Raw genomic sequence first — 23551 nt, 5'->3', positions numbered from 1 at the left:
ATATGCTAGGTTACATGGCAAAGGGGAATTAGGGTGCAGATGGAATTAAGGTTGCAAATCAACTGACTTTAAAATAGGATGATTATCCTGGATTTTCCAGGTGGGCCTAATGTCCTCTCAAGTGTCCTTAAAAGTGGCAAAGGGAGACAGAGGAGGTCAGAGTGATGTGGTGTGAGAAGGCCTCAACCAGCCCTTGTGGCTTTGAACATGGAGAAAGGGGGCCAGGAGCCTAGGAACGCAGAGGCTTGTAGAAGGTGGAAAAGGCACACACAAAAAAAGAAGAAGAAGATGGAAAAAGCAAGGAAATGGAGTCTTCCCTAAGGCTCCCAGAAAGAACACGGCCCTGCTGACACCCTGATTTTAGCCCAGTGAGACCCATGTCAGACTTCTGACCTATAGAACTATAAAATAATAAATTTCTGTTATTTTAAGTCACCAAGTCTGTGGTAATTTGCTACAGCAGCAATAGAAAACTAATACAGTGCCATTTTCAGTGCTTTCCATGATGGTATAAACCAACAGCAGGTTTACCTAAGGCCTAGATACTGCCTTGTGCAGGGGTGGTCATTATCCACACTGGGGGAGATGCACAATATTACTCAAGCAGCTAAATATTATGTTTACTACAGATTATTTATAAGACACAGTCCTAGCACTATTCAGGTGGGTAGACAAGGTAGACCCAAGAAAGGTGGAATATCAATAACAGTTCTGAAGGAGTAACTAATGAGAGTTCTGGCAACAAATGCCAGAGTTCAGAGGGACTGAGATGACTAGGAAGAACTCCCCAGAAGAGGAGGAGCCAGCATTGACTCCTGAAGGAAGAAGCAAGTAAGGAAACTCATTCTGGAAAATGGAGGAAATTAGATGATAAGAGCATGTTAAGCAAGGCCATTAATGCCAGAGGAATAATTATGAACTTTTTCCCTTAAGTCATTGTTTCTCAACGTGTGTCCTGAGAAGGTCAATAGCATTCCTCAGAAGAAGGATTGCATGCTCAAATAAATTGAGAAGCACTATACACTGTCTCCCCGCCTTTGAAGTTCCCCTACCACTGGTGTCTGAATATTCCACTCTGAAGAAAAAAGTTTTAACTGTATTGAACACAGCATTTCCCAGATTCACCTGTGAACAAAAAAAGAACAGAGTATCATTCAACATCCAGTTATACAAGGGTTAAATCACAACCCACTGCAGTCACCCACAGTGCAACAGTGCACCCTGAGGAGAATTCAGGATGAAAAAAACTGGATGAGGCATTCTGTGCTTTGGCTAAACAGCCCCTAGATAATTAAGATGCTTATCTCAGGAAAAATTTTAATGACCCCAGATTCTTGCATCTTCACATGCATAGAAAAGCACTAAAATCACTAACTTGAGATCTGTTCTTTGTGATTAGCAGTAATCTTTAACCAAGATCTGTGCTTTGCTATATGTATTTCCTAGCCAAAAAATTCATATGTATACTGGCTCCTCCCCTACCTCTTAAGTGCAGTTTCTCAAAGCTACTTTGAGTCTGTCTCCCTGGCTACAGTCCTCAATAAGACCCTGAATAAAACTTAACCTCACAACTCTCATGTTGTGCATTTTTCTTTAAGTTGACACACCAAACCACAGAACTCTTTTCCCATGGAACACCTGTTAGCATCCCTCTGAACACTTTGGGGGAGCCATAAAAGATTTGTGGACAGAGGGGTGATTGAAGGAAACCTAGTCTTAGGAAAAGTAAGCTGGCTGTGGACTGCAGGACTGGGGTGAAGAAAGACTGGAGATGTGAGTATCAGTTAGAAGGCTATTGAGGTTAACCAGACACAAACTGGTGTAGAAATAGAAATGAGGTGTAGCTATAGGAATAGAGAAGAAAGAAAAATCAAAGGCTGTTGTGGAAAAAATGGTGAATGGATTCCATGGACATAGGACAGAATTAGGACTTTACTTTCTTGTTTTGGGGAAGAGGGCTAGTAATTGCTTGATGTATCTTTTTTTAATCTCTCAAGAGATATAGGAACCTAAAGTAAATGACTTAACCTATACAGAAATGTAGATTAAATCCTTAAAGTCCTCCTCCACTTCAATTCCTCCTTCAAACCCAGAGTAACTGCTACATTTTCTTTTAATATATATAAAATCAGGTTATGTGATAAATTCCTCATCTTGAAAAATCTTTCCACACTAGTCCACATAGATTTAACTCATTTGGTGCATAGATTTCCTTAGCAAGGATATACCATAGTTTGTACAACCATCCCCATTCCCTAACCCATGGATATGGCAGATACTGAGGATTCACTAAATTAAAACTTATTCCTAAACTGTTTCTTCCTTGCCCACTTCCTCCTTAGAGGCTAGAAAAGCAAATATTCATTTTCCCAGCTACCCTACAATATTTTATATACTAGTATAAAAATATACTAGCAATATCTTGGACTTCCCTGGTGGAGGAGTGGTTAGGACACCCAATGCAGGGCACACGGGTTCGATCCCTGGTCCGGGAAGATCTCACATGCCACGGAGCAACTAAGTCCGTGCCCTGAAACTACTGAGCCTGCGCTCTAGAGCCTGCAAGCCACAACTACTGAGCCAGCATACTGCAACTACTGAAGAGACCACGCAGCAACAAAGACCCAATGCAGCCAAAACATACATACATATATATATATATATATATATATATATATATATATACTAGCAATATTTTTAATTTTTGCCCATCTGGTTTGCCCAATAATTTCCACTTCTCCGATAACCAGTGAGTTGTAAACATTTTCTCCTATGTTTAATAGCCAATTTATATTTCTTCTGTGAATTGCCTGTCAATATCCTTGGCCATTTTCTTTTTGGGTTGTTTATCTTTTCTTCTTGATGTGAAGGATCTCTTTATATATTCTACCTTTTAATCCTTTGCCTGTTATATATATGTGGCACAAATATTTTCTCCAAATCTATCACCTGATTTTTAATTTTATTAATGATGCTTTTTTCCCATACAGAAGTTTAAAATTTTTATTTAATCAAATCTCTCTCAGTCATTTCTTTTATGGTTTCTGAGTATTGCATTTTACATAGAAAGGCTTCCTCTCCACAGCAAGGTTTTTCAAAAAATTTTTTTCTTCAAATATTATTTATAACTTTTTTCTCCACCTGAATTTTAGGTATATTGAGGATGAAGCAGGGATCTAAATTAATTCTTTCCAAATGGATAGCCAATTGTTTCAACATCATTTATTTAAAAAGTCTATCTTTTTTCCCCACTGTTTGAAATGTCTAACTTATTATAAATAAATTTCATACAAATAAATAAGTCTATTCTTCAATCTTCACACAATACCTCTGACAGCCAGAGAGGAACACTGCTCAGATGTCCCTTCAAGAAAGAGTCTGTTGTGAGAAGTGTAGTTGGCTGACAGTCTCCAGTTGCCACACCTCCAAGACCCACTACAACATTCACCCTGAAGCCACACTCCCTCTGGACTGCTCTCAAACAAGGATTGAGCACAGTGGGGATCCTACAACTGACCAGTTCTGTCCAAAATGGGGCTCTTCTAATGAGCAATCTTTCTCTGGAGCTCTCCATTGGCCTGGCTGAGATTTTCTCAGAATTACATTATAGTCCGAGGCTCTTCCTATCCAATCCTCCTTCCTTCCCTCTCTCCTTGCATAGGTACTGGACCTAAATTGTGGTCTGAAAGCCCTACATCTCCCTTTTGTCCTTCACGTGTATTTTGCCCAAGTGAATCTCTTATGCTTCTAATTCATCTGGTATCAGCTTCCAGAGGACCTGACCCCGACACAGTCCCATTGGTCAAGTTTTCTATTCCTATGCCCGTATCACACTGCTTTAGTATGGCTTTGTAGTCTATTTTGATGTCTCAATGTGGTATTAAACGAGTAAATATTTGTATAGGGCTTAGAATAGTGCCTGACACATAGAAGGAACCATACGTATTTGATAAACAAAAATAAATATGGCAACTTCCTCTCACTGTTTTTTTTTCTAAACTTTGACTATTTTTAGAGACTTTCTTTTTCAGATGAAACTCAGAGTAAACTTCTTAAGTTCCAAAAAGATTCACATTGGGGTTTTGATTAGGGTTTCACTACTCATCATTAAAAATACCTTTTTCAGGGACTTCCCTGGTGGCACAGTGGTTAAGAACCCGCCTGACAATTCAGGGGACACAGGTTCGAGCCCTGGTCTGGGAAGATCCCACATGTTGCGGAGCAACTAAGCCCACGTGCCACAGCTACTGAGCCTGCACTCTAGAGCTCGCGAGCCACAACTATTGAGCCTGCGTGCCACAACTACTGAAGCCCGAGCGCCTAGAGCCCATGCTCCGCAACAAGAGAAGGCACCACAATGAGGAGCACTCACACCGCAACGAAGAGTAGCCCCCACTCTCCGCGACTAGAGAAAGCCCACGCGCAGCAACGAAGACCCAACACGGCCAAAAATAAATAAATAAAATAAATTAATTTTAAAAATAAAAAAATACCTTTTTCCGAAATGAAAGAATTTGGACAGGAGGTACAAAAATATGAGATTCTGCCTATGAAGATACAAAAAGAGAGAGATCTGAGGTTTAATAGCTATTTGGAAGAATGATCAATAGAAAAGGGGAAGGATAAGACACAGAAAAAGAGCAAAAATGTTGACATTAGTTTCAGGCATGTCTAATTTTAACAGTTGGTAGGAAAACCAAGAGGAAGTACCCAGTAAGAAGCCTGGAAATACAGATTTAGAAATGTCTTAGCCCTAGAATATGTGGAAGAAGCAAGATCTGGAATATATCTCATCTTCTACAGCCTGGGAGGCAACTCTAAATGGTTGTTGAAAACAAAGTGGGGACTGATAGGTCTGTGTTTAAACTCCAGCTCAGCCATTCACGGAGTGCTATATCACTTTTAATAATTTACCTAATCCTGCTAAAGCTTGGTTCCTTAGCAGCAAAATGTGGACAAACGCGACTGAAATAATATATGTATAGCTCGCACCATGCCTGGCACATAGCAAATGTTCATTAATGCACTGGGTCTCAACAGAGGTCAGTTTTGACCCCAGGAAATTAGATAATATCTGGAGACCTTTTTAGTGTACCACTGGGAGGCACCACTGGCATCTCGTGGGCAGAAACATCCTACAATACACAGGACAGCTCCCACACCGCAAAGAATTATCTGGCCCAGAATATCAAGAGGGCCAAGGTTGAGAACCATGAGTTAAATGTAAGGATTATCTGGAGGCCAGGCCAAGATCTATGATGGGAAAAGGGCAGGGTGCAGTGAGCATCACCTCTCCATCCTAGCTCATTTTCCAAAGGTTGAACTTATTCCCCAGACCTCAGGAAGGATGCCCAGGAGAGACATACCTCTCTTCAGTAGCCCATAAACAGAGCCCAGGGACCCTCCAGCCTGACACAAAATACTTCTATATGTGGTTCTTATTTGTTAAGCAAACAGACCTCAGTTTTCTATTTCTTGACCCAAAAGGATTTTTATAGTGTCATTCACTTTATAACTATTTGTTAAACTCTACATATCAGTTTCATGCACTTTTTTGTAGTGACATTAGGTTTATTTCACAATAAAAAGAATTTTTTTGAGAGAGAGAAGTAAACACACCTAGTGAAGTGGTGATATTTGTCTTCTGTGCTTTTTATCTTTTCTATTGCATATACTGTAAGGTAACAAATTGTGCACAAGATCAGGAAATTCTCAACTTTGATTATCTGATTATAGTCACTAGAGCACCAACTAGTCTTAAAGAAAGAAATGGTTAAAAAATATTTATATATAAATATATTTGTTATAAATATATATTCATATATAAATGTACAAAATACATGTATATTACAAACAGCTTATTATTTATAACCAAATGCTATGTAGCTCAATCATAGATTTTTTTTTTCCATATCATGAAATCTGAATCAGACTAACTTCTAACTTTTATTTTAACAGTTTACTCCCCACATATTCTTGCCTTTTAGGTTTGGTACTCATAGATCATAAGTCATATGGCACAGTCATCTTTCAAAAATTAAAAGGAAGGACATCAAGAGAGTGAAAAGATCGAAAACAAACTTGTGGTTACCAAGGGGGAAAGGGGGGAGGTATAAATTGGGAAATTGGGATTGACATATACCCACTACTGTATATATAATAGGTAACCAATAAGAACCTACTGTATAGCACAGGGAACTCTACTCAATACTCTGTAATGACCTATACGAGAATAGAATCTAAAAAAGAGTAGATATATGTATATGTACAACTGATTCACTTTGCTGTACAGCAGAAACTAACACAACATTGTAAATCAACTACACTCCAATAAAAAAAAAGAGTGAGAAGATAACCCACAGAATGGAGAAAATACTTACAAATCACATATATGATAAATGATTAATATCCAGAATTTATAAAGAACTCTTACAACTCAACAATAACAAAGAAACAACCAAATTCAAAAATGGGCAAAGGACTTGAATAGACATTTTTCCAAAGAACATTTACAAATGGCCAATAGCACATGAGAAGATGCTGAACATCATTAGTCATTAGGGAAATGCAAATCAAAACCACATAAGATACCACTTCACACTCAGGACGGCTTTTACTAAAAAAACAAAACAAAACAGAAAATAAGAAGCATCGGAGGGCTTCCCTGGCGACGCAGTGGTTGAGAATCTGCCTGCCAATGCAGGGGACACAGGTTCGAGCCCTGGTCTGGGAAGATCCCACATACTGCGGAGCAACTAAGTCCGTGCGCCACAACTACTGAGCCTGCGCGTCTGGAGCCTGTGCTCCGCAACAAGAGAGGCCGCGATAGTGAGAGGCCCGCGCACCGCGAGGAAGAGTGGCCCCCGTTTGCCGCAACTAGAGGAAGCCCTCGCACAGAAACGAAGACCCAACAGAGCCAAAAAATAAATAAATAAATAAACAATTTTTTTAAAAAAGAAGTGTTGGAGAGGATGTGAAGCAATTTGAAACCTGTACATTGCTGGTGAGAATGTAAAATGGTATAGTTGCTGTGTTAAACAGTTTAGTGGTTCTTTTAAAAGTTACAATTACTATATGATACAGCAATTCTACTCTAAAGAAGTAAAAGCAGAGACAGACAGATAAATGTACACCAACATTCATAGCAGCATTATTCACAACACAAGGTGGAAGGTAGAAACAACACAAGTTCCATCACAGATGAATGGATAAACAGATTGTGTTATATACTAACAATTGAATATTATTCAGCCTTAATAAGGAATGAAATTCTGATACATGCTACAACAGGAATGAATCTTGAAAACATTATGCTAAGTGAAATAAGGCAGGAACAAAAGGACAAATACTGTATGATTCCACTTATATGAGATACCTAAAATGTGTAAATTCTTACAAAGAGTAGAAAGGCAATAGGAAGCTATTGTTTACTAGGTACAGAGTTTCCATTTGGGATGATGAAAAAGTCCTGGAAATGGATAGTGGTGACGGTTGCACAACATCATAAATGTATTTAATGCCACCGAACCACTTTAAATGGTTAAAATGGTAAGTTTTATGTTATGTATATTTTAACACACACATAAAATTAAAAGGAGCCAGATCTCAGTTTTTAAAAAATGGACAGAAACAGGAAACAGAAGGTCAGGATAAAAGCGCAGATAGTTGCGGAAGACTGGGGTGGGCTACTATGAGTTCCTCAGTCTTCCCAGGATCCCTGTCATTCTGGGGCTGTTTGCCTTTTTCCTGACAGCCTCCCAGAATTCCTGTGGGCTAGGTGGCTTTCTAGACCAAAGTTAGCTTGTTCATCCTCATCTACACCTAGCCCAGAAATGACAGCCCCTATGGCCTCTGAAATTCCACCATTACAGAGTAAGTTCTTTGGATGAGTACCAATTACCAGCCCCCTTCCATCCCCACACTCCTACCCTGTGCCTGTTGTGTCTACTATTGCCTCCCAGAAGAGTGAATTGGCTTTGGCATTGTGGGACTCCACCAAGCCCAGGCAATCTCCCATGTGAATAAGAGCCATGCTCACGCAAAAGAAAAGAAAAACCTAGCTGACCATCAGAGTCTCATTTTTGTTTCTCAATCATTTATTTGGGGAAAAAAAAAACTAGACCTTTTAGTAATTTAAAAATAAAAATACTACAACACTAAATTGGGTCAGGGTGAGCAAAAAAGAAGATAAAGGTGACCCTAGAACAGAGGAATAATTACTATATGACCTAGTCAATCCACTCCTAGGTATTTATCTAAAATATGTGAAAACATGTACACATATAAAAAGCTGTACATGAATGTTTATAGCAGACTTATTTGTAATAGCAAAAACTGGAAAGAGTCCAAATGTCCATCAACAGCTGAATGGATAAGCAAATTTTGGTATATCCACACAATGGAATATTACTCAGCAATAAAAAAGGAACAAACTACTGATACACACAACAAAGTGGATGAATCTCAAAATGATCATGCTGAGTTAAAGGAGCCAGAGAAAAGGAGAGTATATAATATATGATTCCATTTATATAAAATTCTATAAATTGCAAAATAACCAAAGAGTAGAGAAGGGAGAGAGAGATTAAAATGTAAGAGGACATTTGAGGGGATAACGAATATGTGTGTCATCTTGATTGTGGTGATGGTTTCACAGGTGTACACATAGATCAAAATTCATCAGATTTCACACTTTAAACATGCAGTTTATTGTATTGTAAAAAGAAATAGCAGAAGAGAAAACACAAAAGCAGACAAAAGGTTCTCCCTCATCTCCAATATTCTTGAATACAAGGTTGGAATACACAGATGCCACACACATACACACATGCACACACACACACACACACACACAATCATTGCTGCTCTCACAAACACACTAATCACTAGTCACCAGCATGTTTCCCTTTCAATATCTCTGAGGTGTGTCCATTTCTATTCTTAGCCACTGGCCCAGTCTGAGACCTCCGTCCCATTGTTAGGTTACAACCTAGCCTTACCCTCCATCCAACTTGCAGGTGGCTGCCAGAATAATCTTGACAAAGGACACCTCCAGCCACATGACTCCTATTATTCAGAGCCATCATAGAAAAGCTATAGACGTACACCCATGCCTGAAAACAAAAGAGTATAAAATAAAATGTTAGCAGTGGTTATCCCTGGGAAGAAGGTGATTCTTATTCTTTTGCTCTTTTTCTATATTTTACAGTAGTTTTTTAAGTAAAAATATCCTTATTGGTTTTGCTTGTTACAAAAAGAATGAATACTCACTGTTAAATATTCAAATAACATGAACAATATGAGAGTATAGTAAAATTGGAAAATGAAATTTGTTTCCTCCTGATCATCAACACTGTGGTTGCCTCTCCAATATCCACTCCGCCCCTCCCATCCAGGAAGCAGCCACGCAGTTTGGGTGGGATTATCTCTACCCACAGCTCCAGGAGTAGCTTCTGGAATGGTCTAAACCAGCAGTTCCCAACCCTAACATCCAAACTCTGATATTGTAACAAACACTTCATAACACTGCTGTACCACCCTGACTTGTAAAATCAATAGATCATATATTATGATATACCTTCTATTACGACATAATGCCAAGACTATAATATAAAGCAGAAATAGTAGGAAAATAATTCACTACGAAATGATATGTATTTTAATATGGAAATGCTTGGGCACAACCATAATAGAAGATACAATGGGGCTTCCCTGGTGGCGCAGCGGTTGAGAATCTGCCTGCCAATGCAGGGGACACGGGTTCGAGCCCTGGTCTGGGAAGATCCCACATGCCGCGGAGCGACTAGGCCTGTGAGCCACAATTGCTGAGCCTGCGCGTCTGGAGCCTGTGCTCCGCAACAAGAGAGGCCGCGATAGTGAGAGGCCCGCGCACCGCGATGAAGAGTGGCCCCCACTTGCCGCAACTAGAGAAAGCCCTCGCACAGAAACGAAGACCCAACACAGCCATAAATTTAAAAAAAAAAAAAAAAAAGAAGATACAATGAAGTTAGATGCTTGCACCTAATGGCAGAATCACCGTTCATTCAACAGTTTTTGAGCACTATGTGTCAGGCAGTGTCCTAAGTTTACTGGGCATACAGATAGAAATTGCTTTTCATGGAGCTTACATTCTAAAAGGGTAATGGGATACAGACAACAAATAATCAGCAAAATACAACAGAATACATAAGTAAATTATATATTACATCGGAAGGTGATAAGTATTATTGGGGTAAAAAGTAGAACAGGATAAGGAAAAACCAGCATTCAGAGCAGTGGGGAAGTAGGTAGTGAGTTGCAGTTTAAACTATTGGTCAAGGCAGGCCTCACCAGACAGTAACATTCAATTTGAAGGAGGTAAGGGAATGAATCATGCAGCTTATCTAGGGGGAAGTATCTGGGCAGAGGGAATAGCCATGCAAATGACCTAAGGCGGAAGCCTGCATGGTGAGTATATGGGCTGTAAGTGGCCAGTGAGGTGGTCTGGAGTGAGGAGTATGAGAAAAAACAGAACTAGGAGATGGGTCAGAGAGGAAACAGAGCCAGATCTCACAGGGCATCAAAGGACATTGTAAGGCTTGTACCCTGAGTAAAAATGTGCAACATTAGAAGGTTTTGAGGCGAGGAGAGACATGATCTGACCCACATTTTAAAATGCAAAATCTGGCTACTCTGTTGAGAATAGATTGGGAGACCAGCTTGGGAGGTTGTCATAAGAATCCAGGTGAGAAGTGAATGCAACAGCTACAAATGGAGACTAATATTCAGTACCATATTTCATCTAAGATGTCATTGACTGTAGGATTCATCCTGGTTTCAGAGATAAAATATGCAATGTGAATTGCATTATGCAGTGTGAATTGCAATATTCAGAAGCAGTGTCGGTTGTTGAAAACATGATTTTCTGAAGTAGTGAACAACTCTTGGTAAAGTTCCTAGTGAAACAAAGTACTATTTTCTCTCAATTTACCCATAATTCTCGCATTTAAAAAAAAATAAATTTATTTATTTTTGGCTGCGTTGGGTCTTCCTTGCTGTGCCTGGGCTTTCTCCAGTTGCCACGAGCGGGGGGCTACTCTTTCGTTGTGGTGCACCTACTTCTCATTGCGGTGGCTTCTCTTGTTGCAGAGCACGGGCTTTAGGTGCACTGCCTTCAGTAGTTGTGGCTGGCGGGCTGTAGAGGGCAGGCTCAGTAGTTGTGGTGCACGGGCTTAGTTGCTCCGCAGCATGTGGGATCTTCCCGGACCAGGGCTCGAACCTGTGTCCCCTGCATTGGCAGGCGGATTCTCAACCACTGTGCCACCAGGGAAATCCAATTCTCACATCTTGAGGTTCAGTTTATATTAAGACTATGCAAAAATAGTTCATGTTTATATATAGAATGGAGTTAGGGTCTAGGTTCAGGTTATTATAAACAGGTTTTTAAAATCTACATTAATGTCAAGTGGGACATTAAAAGTCATGCAAGATGTGGGGAAAAGCTGTAATGTATGGGCTATCGGGTACATTATGAGAAATCTATCTCTGGCCCATACTCTAAAGGCTCGATCACTGTGACAACCAAAATTACTTACAAAGAGGTCCTTAGAATGTGATGCTAGCATAGTGCATGATTCAGGAACAGACACATGACCATACTATCATGGTCCAATCAGAGGGAAGCCCAGGGCTGCTGTCTGACAAAGTAGAGAGCTACCGGGTAGCACCGGCACGGCCTGAACGAAGAAGCCACAGGCCTGAATGTGCCATCAACCCTTCCACCACCAGGGGGAGTCAGGCTTGCAATGAGGCTTTTACTTTTTTTTAAATGTAATTTTTTTTAATTGTGGTAAAATATACATAAAATGTAACATGTTAACCATTTTAAAGTCTACATTCACATTATTGTGCAACAAATCTCCAGAACTCTTTTCATCTCGCAAAAAAAAAAAACCAAAAACAAACTATATTCATTAAACCACAACTCCCCTTTCCCCTCCTCCCCTCAGTCCCTGCCAACCACCATTCTACTTTCCGTCTTCAAAAGAGTTTGACAGTTCTAGGTACCTTTTATAAGTGGAATTATACAGTATTTGTCCTTTTCTGTCTGGCTTATTTCACTTAGCATAATGTCCTCAAGAAGCTTTTACCTTTGAAGGAAAAGCGCAAGACAGAGAAAAGCTGGCAGTTGAATGACACTGTTGAACTTCTGCATCAACCCTTCACCAAAGCCCACTTCACCTCTGAGCATTTTGGTTACTTGGTCAATATATTCCATTTATTATTTAAGCATATTTGTGTCTATATTTTCTATTATTTGCAAGTGAAAACACAGTAACTGATACCCTCCCTTTTTTTCCTCAAATAGAATTAACAGCTTGGTATATATTCTTTCAGACTCTCTAATATACAAATAAAGATGTGCATTTTATTTTTATATACGTGAAATCCTATAATACAGTTAAGCAACTCGATATTTTCGCTGACTTCTTTCAACATTAATAAATATAAATCTAGTTTAAATTCTTTTTTAGGTCCATTGTGTGAATGAACCATAGTTTAACAAACTGGTAAACATTTAGGATCTTCCTAGTGTTTTGATACTATAAACATGTAGTGAACATCCTTCTGCAGATTTATTTCCTTTGAATACATTTCTAGAAGAAATGCCTTCCCAATGGTCATACCAATTCCTATTCCTAATAATATTTCATGAGAGTTCCTGATTATCTATATTCTTTAAAATATGGACTATTGCCCATCATTTTCATCTTTCCTAATATATAAAAATAATATCTAACTTTTATTGCAATTAGGAGTTCTCTTTTGCAAATTAAGTTAAGAATTTTTTTAATGTTTACTGGCCATTTCAATTTCCTTTTTTGTGAATTGCTAGTTCAAATCCTTTGTACATTTGTCTACTAGGGTATTTATCGTTTGCCTAATGATTCATAAAAGCTCTTTACAGAATTAAGGATATTAAATCCTTGTCAATCAAATGCGCTGCATGTATTTCCTCCAGTTTATTACTTGTATTTTAACTTTTTTTTTAATGGAAACTTTTCCAAATAGAAGTTTTATTTTTTAGCATTTTTCCTTATATAAATATGCAGTTGTCGCAACATCATTTATTGAATAATCCATCTTTCCCCACTGCTTTGAAATGCCATCTTTATATTTTAAATCCCCACACTAAAACTCCATAGTTCACTAATCTGCTTTGGGGCTTTCTATTTTGTTCTATTGATTTTTTTTCTGCCCATGTGCCAGCTGCTTCTTATATTTCTTTTCTTTCTTTCAAAATTGTCTCAGCTTATCTTAAGATTATGTTTTCCAGATGAACTTTAGAAACAATTTGAGAAATTCCAAAGAATCTATTGTGATCCTGTTTGCAATTGCATTGTAATTATAGATTAATTTGTAGTCTCCAAAGTGCCTAGCACAGCTTTTTGCCCATAGTAGGACCTCATTACATATGCATAGAATAAATTAATAAGTACCTACCCATTAATTTCAGGATCTTTAGATAAGTCTGGGCAGGAAAGTATACAACATAGTCCTTACCAGTTGTGTGCTAGTAAATTTTTAACAACTGGTTCTTGGGAGTACTGATTTCTAGTGTTTGCTGATTTCCAAGGTATAAATATTCCTACCATGGTTGATTTCAATACCCACATGATGTTAACCAGAATGCAAAATTCCTAAAAATTTAGCAACCAGTCTTCTCAATCTTTTTTTCTTTTTTTTTTTTTGATGTGGACCATTTTTAAAGTTTTTATTGAATTTGTTACAATATTGCTTCTGTTATATGTTTTATCTTTTTGGCTGTGAGGCATGTGGGATCTTAGCTCCCCCACCAGGGATTGAACCCGCACCGCCTGCATTGGAAGGTGAAGTCTTAACCACTGGATCGTGAGGGAAGTCCCAGCCTTCTCAATCTCACACAAGCCATTTCCAGCACACCACTGTTTTTACCTTCAAAGAGGTTTTTTGTATGTGTGTTTATTCTTTCTGTTGGAGATTTACTTATTGAAAGATAAAATTGGAAAAATATTAAATGAAAATTTAAAAAATAATTCTCCCATAATTAACTACCCTAACATAACAGTTAACATAACTCTTCATTTTTTTGTGTTCTCTCCCAGTCTTTTCTTTATGCATACATACTTTAACTAATAGTTGTAATCATTCAATTTTTAAAAATTGTTTTAGTGTAGCAAATTTTAAACATATACAAAGTAGGCAGAATAAAATAGCGAACCCAGGCACCATAACCCAGCCCCCCAAAACATTAACCTGAAGCCAACCCTGTTCCATCTACTTTGCCAGCTATTTGCCCTCACCCACATTTTTTTGAACAAATCCCAGACATCACATCCTTACATTGGTAAATATTTCAGTAGTAACCATTCAATTTTTCATTCAACTTTTTTCACTTGTAGTCTAAGGAAGACAAAGGCATAAATAATTCAACTAAAAAAACATTTAAGTATTCTGATGTTGGCAGTAAGGATTGATTTGAGGTACAAGGGAGGAGTGTCTAAAAGCTACTGCATCTGAAGAACTTTATTAATGAATCTCTTCATTTTTTCCCCATCCTTCTTTTTGTGGTAAAGTACAATACAACCCAATTAAAATTCCACATGTTGTCATCTACACAACAAATCACATATAACATGGGCCAAATTACAGTATTTCTACACATGAAAAATATCCATGAAAACAGTTTATTTAATACAACTAAATCCCAAAGCAGTTATTAGTCATCTTCTCCAATATTAGCAATTTTTAAGGATTTCACTATAAACCCAGAGTAATTCACAGTGTAAACTTGGGGGGAGGGGGGTTGAGACTGTCTTTATTAGTTTTATAACCCTTTTAGACTACTAGTTACAATTTTGAGTCAAGACACTATCCCTTACCCTGGCTCTACCCTGCAGGGTAGATTTTATTGTACTCAAACTGCAGATGAGAAAACCAAGACTCAAGAGACTTCCTCAAGATCAAACACTGGTATGTGGTGAAGTCAGGATCTGAACCCTAGCACATCAGTTGGGATTATTTGGTTGCAAGCAAAAGAAATTGGCTAAGTTCAGCCCAAAAAGGGGGCATTAATTAGAGGGATATTGAATGAATGAATGGGAATTGAAAGAATGAATGGGAAGCTGAAGGAGACAGGCCGGAACCAGGGCAACAGGGATGACCCCATCCTCTAGTCTGGAAAGTGTGAATGTCAACCTTTTTTTCATCCTCTGTCATTGTGTACAAGATTCAAAGTTCATGAAAAGAGACCTCAATTGATTTTTAACTTCAGAAGGAGGGCAGGACATATCATTTACTATCTCATGAAGAAGCCCATGCTGTAGAAGAAGTAATTCTTCTAAAGGAATTCAGGGTGCACTTTTGAAGGGGTGAAATAGATGCTGGGTGGCAAAAAAAAAAAAAAAAAATTAATTCTGTGGTGACATCTTGAGTGTATTGTACAGATCTCCCTTCAAGGAAGGACTTGTGGCCCTTGTTTGTAGACCGCCTTTCAGGAATTGCCTTTGCCATAGAGAGCCACCTCATCCATGGTTACACTCTTCCAGCGACAGCTCACTTTACTGAAGTTGGGGTAGAAAGGCCTGGCCATTTCACCTTAGTGCTGGGACAACTCTGTAGGGCCATTTTTGCTCCAGAGCTCCCCAAAGGGCTGATTGAGGCTGTTGTAGAACCTGCAGCACAGCCCTGCTTTTCCCTGTACCCACTGCTGCTTCCTTCCTTCCTCTCCCTTCCATAGGTATTGATTCCAAGAGAATTTTAAAAACTAAATATCCTGTATGCTAAACTCAGTCTCAGAGTTTGTTGTTGAAGAACCCGACCTGTGACATTTCTATTCACCAGTTCTGTCTGACTCCAAAAGTCCCACATTCTTACCCCACCAAATGTTTCATTATGACTTTTTTGAGATTGTTGTAAAATACATATAACATAAAATTTACCATTTTAATTGTACTGTTCAGTGGCATTAAATATATTTACATTGTTGTGCAACCTCATCATAGCTTTCTATGAACATTTAGAGTCATAGATCCACAGAATATTAGAACTGGAGAGATCTTTATGTACTAAAGTATGCAAATTCATCTATCAAAACTTAGCAAATAAACTGAGAAAGATTGATGGGAGATGAGAGAGAGAAATAAAGCAGGTATTTATCGCATGCAAGCAAGAACTGTAAATCTGCTGCTCCCACATGGACCCCAGTTCCCTCCGACTTCCCCTAGGCAGGCATCTCTCCATGCTGAGGGTGAGTGTGGATTTAAGATTCATATTTTGCTATAACATGGCACCAAACACAAACCAACTACTTCATCTGGTCTCAGTAAAAAAAACAGTGATCTGCCCTCATACTAGACAAAAAAATTATCTAGGTGGGACTTAATAAAAGATAGTGTGTCAGGGACAGCTTGAGGCCTTCCTAAGGGATTTTCAAGGGTAACTTTGACTATATCCAATTTTTACCTTATATGCTGACCTTATAACCTCACCCAGGTGAGATGCAAACCCCCTTTACGTTAAGCTGCATTGTGGTAGTAGAGCATTAACTCATACCAAAAATCATGATATTGCAAAACAAAAAAATTTTTTTTCAAGGTGAATGGAAGTACAGGGTGAAAATAAACTGAAATAAGTTCTCATTAGATTACTTATGGGTTATGGGTTCCCCTATTTGTAAGACTCTACAGCAGCTAGCAGTGCTGTCCGATAGAAATACAACGCTAGCCACCTAAGTCACCTAAGTAATTAAATTTTCGACTGAACCAAATTATTTTCTTTTTTTTTTTTTTTTTGGCCGCACTGTGCAGCTTAGTTCCCTGACCAGGGATCGAACCCACGCCCCCTGCAGTGGAAGCGTGGAGTCCTAACCACTGGACCACCAGGGAATTCCCAGCCACATTTTTTAAAAAGTAAAAGAACAGGTAAAATGAATGACATAATTCATTTAACCCAATACGCATCCAAAATACTGTCATTTCAACATGTAATCAATATAACAACTATTAATGACATATTTCACTTTCTCATACTGTGTATTTTGCACTTACAATGCATCTCAACTTGAACTGACCACATTTCAAGTGTTCAGGGATTACATGTGTCTAGTAATTTCCTTATTGGACAATGCAGGTCTCAAACATATTCTCTGATAACAGAGAAATCTCTTATTTCTCTGTTTAGTCTAATTGGGTAACATTTGAGGGAAAGATGTGGAAATATATGTGGCTCTGTATCAAAACTTTACCTGCATGCATCGTAGATTTAAAAGTGGGCAACAGTCTGACTGTTGGCAGAGTGAAAACCCAAACCCAACTCTATAATGCACCCTTAACAGAGAGAAGCAACATCTCCCGGGGCAGAACATGAATCAATAGTTTCCAGTTCCCCAACTAGCAGTGAATCATTGAAGTTTCACAAGGATAATTCACGGTGCATTCCAATCAATTCTGTAAATTATAGACAAGAAGTCTATTCTTCAAGCCTCACTGCCTTCCATCCTGGAGGAGAAAACAGCAATAGCCAATAGAGAAGGCATGAAAAAATCACCCAAGTATTGCACTATGATTTAATTTAAAACAACAAACTCTACTCTTTACAACAACATAAATGAATGACAGTAAAAGCTCAATTTTTACTGCCTTGAAACAAAATTGAAATATGGAACTGAAAATAGCTTTAAGAAAAATGAGATGGATTTTATAACCTTTTACTCCATTCTGCTAATTCTGTGCCTACAGAATACTAAACTAAAAAAAGGATTAATTTATTCATATACCCTTAGGCAGGCAACACACATACACACACACATACAATTTGGCATCTGATGCAGAAATCTTGAACTAAAATTTCAACATAAAAACTCTTCCATAATTAGTGAAACCTGCAGGGTCTTGGCAGCAGCAAATTGTGAAGCTGACCTGTTAGAAACACCTTCAAATCCATGGCACACAGAACCCCATGGGAAACCCTGCTGCAGATAAACTCAAAGTCAAAAAATTACAAATCACATAAATCACTAAGAGGAAGATTAAAAGAGGGAGAGGCAGAAACAGCAAACAAGAAAAAGTGTACCCCCCAAACTCAAGATAATCGAGCAATCTAAAGAGATTTTTAAATGTTTCTTTAAAAAAGTTTGTTTACAGAAGTTATTTTTTTTTAATGAAGTATAGTTGATTTACAATGTTGTGCCATCTTTAAACATTTTAAGGAATAGATACCTTATGTAAAAACAGGACACTATACAAAAATAACAATATGATAAAAGAACCAATTAGAAATTTCAGAGACAAAATATATAATCACTGGGACGCCCCTGGTGGTCCAGCAGTTAAGACTCCGTGCTTCCACAGCAGGGGGCGCAGGTTTGATCCCTGGTCGGGGAACTAAGAACCTGCAGGCCACGTGGTAAGGCCAAAAAAAAAATTGAAAAAAATATATAATCATTGTGAAAAACACTTAAGGGACAGATTACACAGACTATTAGACATAGCTGAAAATAAATTAATAAATTGGAAGCTAGATATAAAGAAATCATACAAAATTCAGCACAAAGAGATTTTTTTTTTTAAAACTTAAAAGTAAATCAGAGACATGGAGGATAAAATGAGAAAATCTCACATAAATTCAGTCAGAGTTACAAATAAAGAAAATTGGAGGGAGGATAGTATTTGGAGAAATACGGGTGAAGTTTTCAGGATTTTTTTTTTTTAACATCTTTATTGGAGTATAATTGCTTTACAATGGTGTTAGTTTCTGCTTTATAACAAAGTGAATCAGGTATACATATACATATATCCCCATATCTCCTCCCTCTTGCGTCTCCCTCCCACCCTCCCTATCCCACCCCCCTAGGTGGTCACAAAGGACCGAGCTGATCGCCCTGTACTGTGCAGCTGCTTCCCACTAGCTATCTATTTTACAATTGGTAGTATATATAAGTCCATGCCACTCTCTCACTTCGTCCCAGCTTACCCTTCCGCCTCCCTGTGTCCTCAAGTCCATTCTCTACGTCTGTGCCTTTATTCCTGTCCTGCCCCTAGGTTCTTCAGAACCATTTTTTTTTTTTTTTTTAAATAAGCTTTTTTTTGTGTGTGTGTACATGGCACTACAGTTACTCTTTTATTTATTTATTTATTTATTTATGGCTGTGTTGGGTCTTCGTTTCTGTGTGAGGGCTTTCTCTAGTTGTGGCAAGTGGGGGCCACTCTTCATCGCGGTGCACGGGCCTCTCCCTGTCGCGGCCTCTCTTGTTGCGGGGCACAGGCTCCAGACGCGCAGGCTCAGTAGTTGTGGCTCACGGGCCTAGTTGCTCCGCGGCATGTGGGATCTTCCCAGACCAGGGCTCGAACGTGTGACCCCTGCATTGGCAGGCAGATTCTCAACCACTGCGCCACCAGGGAAGCCCAGAACCATTTTTTTTTAGATTCCATATATATGTGTTAGCATACAGTATTTGTTTTTCTCTTTCTGACTTACTACACTCAGTATGACACTCTCTAGGTCCATCCACCTCACCACAAATAACTGAATTTATTTCTTTTTATGGCTGAGTAATATTCCATTGTAGATATGTGCCACATCTTCTTTATCCATTCATCTGTCAATGGACACTTAGATTGCTTCCATACCCTGGCTATTGCACATAGAGCTGCAATGAACATTATGGTACATGACTCTTTTTGAATTATGGTTTTCTCAGGGTATATGTCCAGCAGTGGGATTGCTGGGTTGTATGGGAGTTCTATTTTCAGTTTTTTAAGGAACCTCCATACTGTTCTCCATAGTGGCTGTATCAATTTACATTCCCACCAACAGTGCAAGAGGGTTCCCTATTCTCCACACCCTCTCCAACATTTATTGTTTGTAGATTTTTTGATGATGGCCATTCTGACAGGTGTGAGGTGATACCTCATTGTAGTTTTGATTTGCATTCCTCTAATGATTAGTGATGTTGAGCATTTTTTCATGTGTTTGCTGGCAATCTGTATATCTTCTTTGGAGAAATGTCTATTTAGGCCTTCTGCTGTTTTTGATTTGGGTTGTTTGTTTTTTTGATATTGAGCTGCATGTGCTGCTTGTAAATTTTGGAGATTAATCCTGTGTCAGTTGCTGCATTTGCAAATATTTTCTCCCATTCTGAGGGTTGTCTTTTCATTTTGTTTATGGTTTCCTTTGATGTGCAAAAGATTTAAGTTTCATTAGGTCCCATTCGTTTATTTTTGTTTTTATTTCCATTTCTCTAGGAGGTGGGTCAAAAAGGATCTTGCTGTGATTTATGTCATAGAGTGTTCTGCCTATGTTTTCCTCTAAGAGTTTTATAGTGTCTGGCCTTACATTTAGGTCTTTAATCCATTTTGAGTTTATTTTTGTGTATGGTGTTAGGGAGTGTTCTAATTTCATCCATCTACATGTAGCTGTCCAGTTTTCCCAGAACCACTTATTGAAGAGGCGGTCTTTTCTCCATTGTATATTCTTGCCTCCTTTATCAAAAATAAGATGACCATGTTGCGTGGGTTTATCTCTGTGCTTTCTATCCTGTTCCATTGAATTATATTTCTATTTTTGTGCCAGTACCATACCATCCTGATTACTGTAGTTTTGTAGTATAGTCTGAAGTCAGGGAGCCTGATTCCTCCAGCTTCGTTTTTCTTTCTCAAGATTGCTTTGGTTATTTGGGATCTTTTCTGTTTCCATACAAATTGTGAAATTTTTTGTTCTAGTTCTGTGAAAAATGCCATTGGTAGTTTGATAGGGATTGCATTGAATCTGTAGGTTGCTTTGCATAGTATAGTCATTTTCACAATGTTGATTCTTCCAATCCAAGAACATGGTATATCTCTCCATCTGTTTGTATCATCTTTAATTTCTTTCATCAGTGTCTTATAGTTTTCTGCATACAGGTCTTTTGCCTCCTTAGGTAGGTTTATTCCTAGGTATTTGATTCTTTTTGTTGCAGTGGTAAATGGGAGTGTTTCGTTGATTTCTCTTTCAGATTTTTCATGATTAGTGTATAAGAATACAAGAGATTTCTGTGCATTAATTTTGTATCCTGCTACTTTACCAAATTCATTGATTAACGCTAGTAGTTTTCTGGTAGAGTCTTTAGGATTCTCTATGTATAGTATCATGTCATCTGCAAACAGTGACAGCTTTACTTCTTCTTTTCCAATGTGGATTCCTTTATTTCTTTTTCTTCTCTGATTGCTGTGGCTAAAACTTCCAAAACTATGTTGAATAACAGTGGTGAGAGTGGGCAACCTTGTCTTGTTCCTGATCTTAGTGAAAACGGTTTCACTTTTTCCCCATTGAGAACGAGGTTGGGTGAGGGTTTGTCATATATGGCCTTTATTATGTTGAGGTAAGTTCCCTCTATGCCTACTTTCTGGAGGGTTTTTATCATAAATGGGTGTTGAATTTTGTCAAAAGCTTTTTCTGCATCTATTGAGATGACCATATGGTTTTTATCCTTCAATTTGTTAATATGGTGTATCACATTGATTGATTTGCATATATTGAAGAATCCTTACATTTCTGGGATAAACCCCACTTGATCATGGTGTATGATCTTTTTAATGTGCTGTTGGATTCTGTTTGCTAGCATTTTGTTGAGGATTTTTGCATCTATGTTCATCAGTGATATTGGCCTGTAGTTTTCTTTCTTTCTGACATCTTTGTCTGGTTTTGGTATCAGGGTGATGGTGGCCTAGTAGAGTTTGGGAGTGTTCCTCCCTCTGCTATATTTTGGACGAGTTTGAGAAGGATAGGTGTTGGCTATTCTCTAAATGTTTCATAGAATTCACCTGTGAAGCCATCTGGTCCTGGACTTTTGTTTGTTGGAAGATTTTTAATCACAGTCTCCATTTCAGTGCTTCTGATTGGTCTGTTTATATTTTCTATTTCTTCCTGGTTCAGTCTCAGAAGGTTGTGCTTTTCTAAGAATTTGTCCATTTCATCATGGTTGTCCATTTTATTGGCATATAGTTGCTTGTAGTAATCTTTCATGATCCTTTGTATTTCTGCAGTGTCAGTTGTTACTTCTCCTTTTTCATTGCTAATTCTGTTGATCTGAGTCTTCTCCCTTTTTTTCTTGATGAGTCTGGCTAATGGTTTATCAATTTTGTTTATCTTCTCAAAGAGTCAGCTTTTAGTTTTATTGATCTTTGCTACTGTTTCCTTCATTTCTTTTTCATTTATTTCTGATCTGATCTTTATGATTTCTTTCCTTCTGCTAACTTTGGGGTTCTTTTGTTCTTCTTTCTCTAATTGCTTCAGGTGTAAGGTTAAGTTGTTTATTTGAGATGTTTCTTGTTTCTTGAGGTAGGATTGTATTGCTATAAACTTCCCTCTTAGAACTGCTTTTGCTGCATCCCATAGGTATTGGGTCGTCGTGTTTTCATTGTCGTTTGTTTCTAGGTATTTTTTAATTTCCTCTTTGATTTCTTCAGTGATCTCTTGGTTATTAAGTAGTATATTGTTTAGCCTCCATGTGTTTGTATTTTTTACAGATTTTTTCCTGTAATTGATATCCAGTCTCATAGCGTTGTGGTCGGAAAAGATATTTGATATGATTTCAATTTTCTTAAATTTACCAAGGCTTGATTTGTGACCCAGGATATGATCTAGCCTGGAGAACGTTCCATGAGCACTTGAGAAGAAAGTGTATTCTGTTGTTTTTGGATGGAATGTCCTATAAATATCAATTAAGTCCATCTTGTTTAATGTATCATTTAAAGCTTGTGTTTCCTTATTTATTTTCATTTTGGATGATCTGTCCATTGGTAAAAGTAGGGTGTTAAAGTCCCCTACTGTGATTGTGTTACTGTCTATTTCTCCTTTTATGGCTGTTAGCATTTACCTTATGTATTGAGGCGCTCCTATGTTGGGTGCATAAATATTTACAATTGTTATATCTTCTTCTTGTATTGATCTCTTGATCATTATGTAGTGTCCTTCTTTGTCTCTTGTAATAGTCTTTGTTTTAAAGTCTATTTTGTCTGATATGAGAATTGCTACTCCAGCTTTCTTTTGATTTCCATTTGCATGGAATATCTTTTTCCATCCCCTCACTTTCAGTCTGTATGTGTCCCTAGGTCTGAAGTGGGTCTCTTGTAGACAGCATATATATGGGTCTTGTTTTTGTATCCATTCAGCCAGTCTATGTCTTTTGGTTGGAGCATTTAATCCATTTACATTTAAAGTAATTATCGATATGTATGTTCCTATTACCATTTTCTTAATTGTTTTGGGTTTGCTATTGTAGGTCTTTTCCTTCTCTTGTGTTTCCTGCCTAGCGAAGTTCCTTTAGCATTTGTTTTAAAGATGGTTGGTGGTGCTGAATTCTCTTAGCTTTTGCTTGTCTGTAAAGGTTTTAAATTCTCCGTCGAATCTGAATGAGATCCTTGCTGGCTAGAGTAACTTTGGTTGTAGGTTTTTCCCTTTCATCACTTTAAATATGTCCTGCCACTCCCTTCTGGCTTGCAGAGTTTCTGCTGAAAGATCAGCTATTAACCTTATGGGGATTCCCTTGTATGTT

Source organism: Balaenoptera borealis (genome assembly GCF_965194805.1).
Source record: "Balaenoptera borealis genome assembly, chromosome: 3".
Classification (NCBI taxonomy): domain Eukaryota; kingdom Metazoa; phylum Chordata; class Mammalia; order Artiodactyla; family Balaenopteridae; genus Balaenoptera; species Balaenoptera borealis.
Note: the sequence above shows the minus strand (reverse complement) of the source record.